Source organism: Meriones unguiculatus, chromosome 9 (genome assembly GCF_030254825.1).
Source record: "Meriones unguiculatus strain TT.TT164.6M chromosome 9, Bangor_MerUng_6.1, whole genome shotgun sequence".
Lineage (NCBI taxonomy): Eukaryota > Metazoa > Chordata > Mammalia > Rodentia > Muridae > Meriones > Meriones unguiculatus.
This window is the reverse complement of record NC_083357.1, coordinates 59,766,905-59,775,259: the sequence shown is the minus strand read 5'-3', so window position 1 is coordinate 59,775,259 and position 8,355 is coordinate 59,766,905.

The window sequence follows — 8,355 nt, the reverse complement described above, 5'->3', positions numbered from 1 at the left end:
AGAAGCCCATTGGTGAAGTCCTGAGGCCCCTCCTTCCTTGCAGAACTTCATCACACTGGGCGTGGAACCAGAAGACAGGCAGCCTCTCTGCTCTAGGTCTTTTGGGCAGGCTAAAAATGAGGCCAGTATCCTAGGATTAGTAGGGTAGAGAAAGGTTGTATCAGGCCCTGCCTTGTGATCACACTGTTTCTCCCAGTCCAATTGTCCAGCTCTTCCACACAGACAACTGGCTCAAGGAGGTGGAGGTAGGTACGTCTTTCTCCTTTCTAATTCTCCTACAAATAAAGCTGTGTTCATGCAACCAGCTCAGGACAGGCTCCACATCTTCCAGTCATGGGTAGCTGGAAGCACAATGATCTTCTGTCTAGGAAGAATTTTTGTAGTGTAGCCATTGATTCACAGTTCCACGTCCAGTGTGTGCTTTGTATACGATTCAGCACACAATCTTCATTTGGCCATAGAGTTTACATCCGAGCAAGCTTAAGAGCCACTGGTTACAGAAGACACTGCACTATGACCCTCCTGCTTTTTCTCTCATCCAAGTACTAACCATGTGTCTTAGTCACTTTTCTATTGCTGTGATAAGACACCGTGACCGAGGCAGCTTATAGAAGAAGGAGGATACTTGGAGCTTACCGTTCCAGAGGTTGGCCAGCGACTATCATGGTGGGGAGCAATGGCAGCAAGCAGGCAGGCACGGCACTGGAGCAGTAGCTGAGAGTGCACATCTTGAGACAACAAGCACCAGGAGGAAAGAGAGAGAGAGAGAGAGAGAGAGAGAGAGAGCGAGAGCAAGGAGAGAGAACAAGTATACAAGCTAACTAGGAATAGTTTCTGCTTTTGAAGCCTCAAAATCACTCCCCAGTGACACACCTCCTCTAACAAGGCCACACCTCCTAATCCCTCCCAAACAGTTCCACCAACTGTGACCCAGGTATTAAAATATATGAGCCTATAGGAGCCATTCCCATCACACCCCCACACAGGGCCTCGATCAGCTCAGCTTCTGAGAGACCTAAAAGCAGGTGTGTGGCAAAAGATCTTTCTCACTGATTTCTGCTGTCTTCTTGTACAGCAGTGACTTTTCAGAGAGTATGCCCATGGATGTCACAGGGAAGGGAACAAGGAAGCAGAAATAGAAAGAGAAGCATAAAGTCGGGAACATTCTAGGGTTAGTGAGCATGACAACTTGCATAAAGGAATGTGTTATGTTCTTCAAATTAAATAGGAATAATAAAAACCTTAATTTATGTGATCTTGGGTGTCTGAAGCTGAGAAATTTTAACTCTGAAGAGGGAAAAGTGACAGCAAACTGCATGACAGCCCTAAGAACTTCAGGCCAACACATTCCCCAGGTGAACACACATCTGGCCTTTGCATCCTCTTCTTCACTGTTTTTCAAGTGCCAATATCAATGTTTGGGAGGTTTCTTTCATCTGTTGCTTGACCAGAAAAAAGCAATTTCTGGAGAGTTGTCTTACAGAGAGCTGTAAAACCGTGGTTCATCTGCACAGATTCCTTCCTTGAATGTGGCTTTCTTTAAAGTTTTCTGTCTGAAAGCTCTTCTCTGTGAGCAAACAGAGTGGGAGAGAGAAGTCCACTCAGCCTCACCAGGCAACAGTTTGTCATAGGCCAATCTGAACCACTGTGGGGAAGGCACTGTGTAAACCTTGTGTTTCAGACAGGAAAGAGCAGCAGGATGGAGAAGATACTCAGAGCCCAATGCACTTTTTGCTTTCGTCTCTGGGTTTTCTTCTCTGTGGGATGTGAAGTTGTGGTGGTCCACTCTGCTTTGGGGTTTAAAATGCTTTTGTCTTTAGTAAGACATAGTCTGCTTGAAAAGTTCTAGGGGTTGAACTCACATCTATGAGACAACCTTTCTGTCTGAAGTTGGTGGTAAATCCCAGGATCTGGGTTACGACTCACAAATTTTAGATAGTAAATACATGGGTTTTGAGAGAAGTCTAGTTGGAAACAATAAAAGATGATTTGGAAAACCAAGGTGCTCTGACTGATTCTTGTTCTTCTTGAGGTGAACAATTATTCCAGGGGGTCAGCTGGTCAAGACTATCTTAGTTTGGGTACATAAAAACCTACAAAGATGGAATGTGGAGGGCAGGGAGTATAATGATGTCTTAGTCAATAAAGTTCTTGTCTTGCAAGCATGAAGACCTAAGTTCAACTCCTACAATCCATGTTAAAAAATTTAAAAGTAAAACAAAAATTCTAAAAGGCCCAGTTTGGTGAGACACACTTGTGATCCCAGCACTGAGAAGGCAGAGATGGGTGGATCTTTGGGACTACCACAGTCTGTTAGCATAAACTCCAAACCTGTGAGGGACTTTGGCTCAGACAGGAAGCAAGGTAGATGGTACCGGAAGAAAGACCCTGTTCTCTAGCCCTCACACACATGTATGTGCATATACATATAAAAGGAAAAAAGGGACAAAAAGAAAGAAATGAAGGAAAGAAAGAGACCAATTTAAAAGAGAACGATACTCCCTGGACTTTAGCTGCTGGATTCCTGCCCCTTCACCCCCACACTCTACCCTCTCACCACCATGTAAACTTCCCATCACTGGGTTGCTAGGCAACAGCTGAGAACACAACAGAGTGGCTCTAACAGAAGGCTGTATTCCCTGAATCACTGGTTGACTTTGATTTGTCCCTTGCTGCTATTAATAAATAGTTATCACAAATAAATTATAACTATAAAATAAAAGATCACAAATATAAAAGCATAGAATACCCACAAGCTTGTTTCCCTAAAATTTGGAAGTGAGAGAGCCCAAGTCAGTCATATTGGTAAAGTGTTGGTAGAGCTTGTTCCTCTGAATGCTCTCCCTAGCCTCTGGGGATGCCTGCATTCCTTGGCTAGTGGCCCTTTCCTTGCATGACCCCAGTTTCTTGCTTCCTCAGAGCTCCAGCTGCTCACCCTGATCTCTGCCTTGTAGGTGTTACTTTCTAACTCTTTTATTTGGGGTTCCTAAAGCCTCTACCTCCCTTCCACCACCAACCCTCCATCATCCTAGGTAGAAGAGAAAGAAGGTAAGAAGGGAATGAGGATGTAGATCTCTTCAGACTTAGTTCTGGCTGAGTAGGGTCGTCTGGTTTTTTGGGAAAATACCAATCTCAGCCATCAGGATATCTAGCAGTCCAGCAAACACAAATGCAGCAAGATGAACAAGCAGTCCTTTGTCCTCCATCCATCTCCTCTAAGCCCCTTCCTCTCTCTGGGATCTGGTATTTATATCCTCCCAGAGTCCTCAGAATTCCACTAATTCCAGCTGGCAAAGACCGTGCCCTTCTCCAAGTCACATGAATCTTTTGCCAGATGGCAAAGACTATGCCCCACAGGAGGCAATTATCAGCTGTGGATAAACTAAGGCAGTCCCATATCCCACACTTGGGATTAAAACAAAAAGATTTACATAAAATAACCGAGTGAGTATAAAAAAAACTTAAGTTTTTTCCAATTTTTAAAATTTTATTTACCTTTGTTTTATGTGCACTGGTGTTTTGCCTGCATGCATGTCTACATTAGACTGTCAGATCTTGGAGTTACAGACAGTTGTGAGCTGCCACATGAGTTCTGGGATTTGAACAAGGTCCTCTGGAAGAGCAAGGCGGTGCTCTTAACTGCTGAGCCATCTCTCCAGCCCCATAACTGAGTTTTTGAAGAAACCAAAACTTCTTCTGCACTGCCTCTCTTTTGTAAGGCCATTTGCAATGATATCAGTCCCTACCATTTGCATAGTTCAGGATACTTGGACCATCCCAAGATCTTTAATTTGATAAAATGATCAGAATCTCTTTTGCCAGGCAAGGTGGCCATAGGTTCTGGGGACAGGTGAACGTCTTTGGGAGGCCATTCATTTTTCAACCATACATACCCAGTACCACAAGATATTCTAGTTCTTATGAACTCAACCTGATCTCCACTGAAACTTGGTTCTCACAGCGTAGCGACTGAGGCGAATTCAGGCATAGCTGCTGTTTCGAGATCCCTGTGCCCGTTACCCTATGTTCTGAGGAGATTCTGTCTTGCCAGACGGCTTCCAGTTTCAGAAGGACTGAGCTAATATAGAATCCCCAAGTGGAGGAACACGGTGGTTCCATTCTGTAAAGCGAGACAACGGTGATATTTTCCATGGAGTCTATTTTAAGCAGCCAGTGTGCAGCAGAACACACAATTCCCTTCAGCAGCCTGTGATCCAAAGGCGAGATTAGGATGAACCCGGATTAAACAGTGCCAGGATCCCTGTAGCTTCACCCAGTGTCTCCACTTGCCCAGGAAGTGTGTAAATGCAGGCAACATATGTACCCTAGGGTTAAGGGAGGGAAGGGCTTTATGGATGTCTGAAGTCTTGAAAGATGGATTTAGACTTCAGCAGGAGGGGTGGTATTATGTCGGGAGAGAGAATGGCATTTGAAAGACAGTCATCAGAACTGTGGGAAGGACAGGGCACAACTGACATGCTCCTGATGGAAGGGCAGGTCTCCTGGCAAGCAGCCACGAAGGCCAGACTGGAAAGCAGGGGAAGCTGAAAGAGAGTTGATCACGTGGACGTAAAGCATTGAGCCATTAACTGGCACTGAGGTGAGAGCATGGAGGGTGACACGGAATCCTGAGATGATGCAGCAGCCGGAGGAAGAGGTGGGAAGCCTCCCAGGGTGCTATGACAGTAAGTCAGTCTGAACTGTCCATCCTCAAGAAGTCCCTCTCCAGCCTTTGGTCTGCTCCTGCCTGACTCTTTGCCTCCTCAGTTTCTCCATTCTTTTTTTGTCTCTGATCCTTGGAACATGGTGTTGACCCAAAGACATTGCAAGATAACAGCTATATGGGACCCCAAGTCCCTGAGGTAGCTCTCTCTATGGTCCCTGTGTGGTTCAGCCTGCTTCCCCAGTGGCTGTCTGCCTGCCTCTGGCCAAAACTGACGCTGAACAGACCTCATGCCACACAAGATGTCAACATATGACGGGTATTCTTTTGGGGTGGAGGGCATTGTCTGTTTGCCAATTTACTTGTCATTTGGCAAAAGGGCTGGGCATGTATGTGGTTATATTATAAGCGGGGGCTTGCCTGGCGTTAGCCTAGCGGGAGGGACAGACAGTGATGACAAGTTTGCACTAAGGTGTAAAGGTAAGAATGGCTGCAAGCCGTGTGTGCAGAAGGCCCTGGATGTCACTGAAGGCTTGTCACAGGAAGGTCTGACTTAGTCACAGGAGGCTGGCTGGGGAAAGATGTTTCTGATCCCACGAAGTCTCTTCTCACGTCCCCACGGTCAGCTTGCAGTCCCTCTCAGCCAGCGCCACTCTCCATTCCACCAGCCGGTGTCCTCTTGGTCCACACCGTGACCGGAGTGGACACTCACTGACACAAATGCTCCCCATTTCTCTTGGGGCTGCAAAGAGGGAGCTACCTTCCTCAGTGACTGGAACCACACGAATCACAGATTGTTGGTGGCTTGTTAGACAGTTTACCTGATGAACAAAGGGAAGCACTCGTACTAAGATCAGTAGCCAGCATGAGACATCGCCTTGTAAAGGTTCTGGGGATCAGAGAGGGATCCAGGCTGAGGTCAAATTGCACGTGACCTGTGCTGGAGGATGTGTGGCAGGTTTGAGGCAGCTTAAATTCATTCATGAGGTATGAATGCCAAGCAGAGCAACCAGAGATGCTGAGCACTGACTGGTGTGAGGGGGACGGGTGAACAGCAAGCAGTCAGCATTGGGGGCGTCTTGAGGACACATAAGGCCTTATTTGTCTCAAATGTGAATCTAGTATAATTGCAATACTTCGTTTTTATTATTAGTAGTAGTACAAGTATTATCATTATTATCTCCTCATGGTTTGGGTTACGGCTTTGAGTCATTATGCCTAGCTCTGTCATTATTTTACTTTGACTAAAATATGTATTCATTTATACACATGTGCATTGCCTTCATGAGCTTATGTGTGCCACACATTTGCAGGTGCCCAAAGAGCCGGGTGAGATGGGTTTCCCCGGAGCTGGAGATGTGAGTAGTTGTGAGCCAGCTGATGTAACTAGTGGGAATAAAACCTCGGTCCTCTGTGAGCCGTCCCTCAATCCCCTCCCCCCCCTTTTACAGACAGTCTCACTATGTAGCCCGGCATCATCATCATCATCATCATCATCATCATCATCATCATCACCATCACCGTCGTCATTGTCCACCCGGACTGGAGTCATAGTCCCTGTTCTGTGATGGTGCTGGAATGACAGTGCGTCTCAGATGCAGAGCTGTAACACTTCTAACTTAGAGGGTTAAGGTGGCAATTAAATGATCGCTGCCTGTCAAGGCGCAGGGCCTGTGGATATCATTAGCTGGCTATAATGAAGGAGTATTAATCATCACTTAAACAGTAGTGAAAGAAAATTCCTAAGAACGTTGCAAGCATCACTGAAAGAACGATCTAAGGAAACCACTTTCAGGAAGACACTGTCTCACCTTGTAATGAAAGGGGCTTTCCAAAGTCACAGGTCTGTACCCCCCTGCCAGGATGTCTGTGGATGGCTGCTCCCGGGCTCAGCTCCTGATGTAGGATCAGGCCTGAGTGGCGGCAGCTCGGGCACAGCGGGCACGGTCAGTACCGCAGCTCACATTTCCCGGGTTTTCAAAGCATCCCCATTTAAAGGACAAGCAGGTGTTTGCCACCTGACAGTCAGGTCACCCGGTTCACATGTGATTTCTAGTTGATCCAGTGAATCCGATTCAGTGAAACTTGAAGGTCTTAACTGAGCTCCTGCCTGTCGCTGTGCTTTTGGGCTTATCACCATCAGCCTTGCTTGTTTTCCTACGTAACGCTGCGGTTACAGGACGGGGTCCTGGAGAAGACCATGGTCCCAGTTTAGTGATCAAGGCTGTGTTTCTCCAAATAGGCGGCACACCCCGCATCCCTTCCTGGGATCTGTTGGTATACAGGACTTTGGGCCACACGATGGCGCTTCTCGCCCAACAATTCCCAGTCGGGAACAGGCTGAAAACTTAAAATGAAAGCTGAAGGGAGAAGGGGTAGAGTAGGTGTGGAGGTGAGCTGGGCTGGTGGGTAGGTATCCTCCATCACTGTGGGAAAACCCTCCTTCTCGCTGGTTTCCAGGGTCCGAAGAGAAGGCGCTGATGTGAAATGAAAGGGTTAGGTGCTGAAACCCAGCCCCAGCTGCAAATCAAAACTCCATCTTCCAGTGTGCAACACGAGAGAAAACGGGCCAATGAAACTTTCCTAGAAAAGGGGCATCACCTTGACTCCCTGATCTTCTATTGTAGAGAGAGGCTAGTTCCAGCCCTGACCCCTGCAAGTGTGGGAACCTCAAGTACGCCTCTGACTTCTCTGCACCGCTGTTTTCATCTTTCGAAGGGGTTAACGCTAGAGGTCAAACTTGATGTGGTCATTGCAAGGAGGTAAAGAGGTTAGGCGGAACCTAAGGATGTTTCTCATATCCAGTTGTGAAAAATGACAGTTTTGTGTGATTTACCCTAAACCAGGTGTGCCAGGTGCTGTGTGGCTAGTGGTAAAAAACAAACGATGACTTCCACAGCTGGTGTGACGGTCTAAAGCACCCCCTAGGGCTGTGGACATTTAGGGAAATGCACTACTTCCTCTTCTCGGATTGGCTCCCTTGGCTTTTGCATGCTGAACTAATGACTCTGAAAACAGGACTGGAAGAAATCTTTGTTTCAGATTTTTTTTCCTTTCTTTTTTAATTCGTTCATTTTAGAAACAGGATCTTACTGACTTGAGCTCCCCATCCCCCAGCCTCGGCCACCCCAGTGGTGGGATTACAAGCACCAATCACAACACTGCTCTTCTGACACACTCTTGTCTTGGGGTCTTGCCTTGTCACTCAGCCTACTGTGGAACAATGTCCCACCTTAGCTTCCCAACTGGCTAGGGCCGCCAGCTGGTGCCAGGGTGATTGGCTCAAAGTCTGGCTTTCACCGCGGCCTTACCTTTAGCTTAGTCATCTCCACCCAGGCCAGCTTCCAGTGAGAAGTTAGCCAAAGCAGGGGAGAAAATCAAGTAGCACAAAATGCTACACAGATGTGAATGCGGGTTTTCTCCACGGATCCTTCCCCTGCAACAGCTAAAGTTTTTCCAAGCGTGTGGTGCCTTGACTTTCCTCATTGTCTCCCGGAACAAGAAAAGTTGGTTTGCCCTTGTGCACGAGCTAAGACTGGTCAGCTTACGTGTTATCAGAAATGTGTCTGATGAAGCTGTATTTATAAACATTTGTCTAACTAAAGAGTGATGGTGTCTGAACTGAGTGTGCTGGGGATGAGCTAGGCAGACACAGCAGGGGTCACGCTGGATGACTCAGTGGGAGTGGAACC